This window comes from Camellia sinensis, chromosome 14, assembly GCF_055761805.1.
Source record: "Camellia sinensis isolate YWXY chromosome 14, ASM5576180v1, whole genome shotgun sequence".
Classification (NCBI taxonomy): domain Eukaryota; kingdom Viridiplantae; phylum Streptophyta; class Magnoliopsida; order Ericales; family Theaceae; genus Camellia; species Camellia sinensis.
In genome coordinates this window covers 146,045,756-146,047,030 of record NC_138974.1, presented here as the reverse complement: position 1 = coordinate 146,047,030, position 1,275 = coordinate 146,045,756, and positions in this window count along the sequence as shown.

Below are 1,275 nucleotides of genomic sequence, written 5' to 3'. Positions count from 1 at the left end.
GCGGGCCGAGGCCGTGGCATGGCATGCGGGCCGAGGTCGTTGCAAGGCATGCGGGCCGTGGCCGTGGCATGTCATGCGGGCCGAGGCCGTGGCAAGGCATGCGGGCCGAGGCCGTGGCATGGCATGCGGGCCGAGGCCGTGGCATGGCATGTTGGGCGACGCCGTAGCAAGGCATGCGGGCCGAGGCCGTGGCATGGCATGCGGGCCGAGGCCGTGGCATGGCATGTTGGGCGACGCCGTAGCAAGGCATGCGGGCCGAGGCCGTGGCATGGCATGCGGGCCGAGGCCGTGGCATGGCATGTTGGGCGACGCCGTAGCAAGGCATGCGGGCCGAGGCCGTGGCTCGACATGTTGGCCAAGGCTAAGGCATTGCACGCCGGGCAACGCGGTGGCATGGCATGCTGGGCAACGCGGTGGCTAGGCATGCGGGCCGAGGCCGTGGCATGGCATGTTGGGCAACGCCGTAGCAAGGCATGCGGGCCGAGGCCGTGGCATGGCATGCGGGCCGAGGCAGTGGCATGTCATGCGGGCCGAGGCCGTGGCATGGCATGCGGGCCGAGGCCGTGGCATGGCATGCGGGCCGAGGCCGTGGCATGGCATGTTGGGCAACGCCGTGGCAAGGCATGCGGGCCGAGGCCGTGGCATGGCATGCGGGCCGAGGCCGTGGCATGACATGCGGGCCGAGGCCGTGGCATGGCATGCGGGCCGAGGCCGAGGCCTGGGCATGGCATGCGGGCCGAGGTCGAGGCCTGGGCATGGCATGCGGGCCGAGGCCGTGGCATGGCATGTTGGGCGACGCCGTAGCAAGGCATGCGGGCCGAGGCCGTGCCTCGACATGTTGGCCAAGGCTAAGGCATGGCACGCCGGGCAACGCGGTGGCATGGCATGCTGGGCAACGCGGTGGCAAGGCATGCGGGCCGAGGCCGTGGCATGGCATGTTGGGCAACGCCGTAGCAAGGCATGCGGGCCGAGGCCGTGGCATGGCATGCGGGCCGTGGCCGTGGCATGGCATGTTGGGCGACGCCGGGGCATGGCATGCGGGCCGAGGCCGTGGCATGTCATGCGGGCCGAGGCAGTGGCATGTCATGCGGGCCGAGGCCGTGGCATGGCATGCGGGCCGAGGCCGTGGCATGGCATGCGGGCCGAGGCCGTGGCATGGCATGTTGGGCAACGCCGTGGCAAGGCATGCGGGCCGAGGCCGTGGCATGGCATGCGGGCCGAGGCCGTGGCATGACATGCGGGCCGAGGCCGTGGCATGGCATGCGGGCCGAGGCC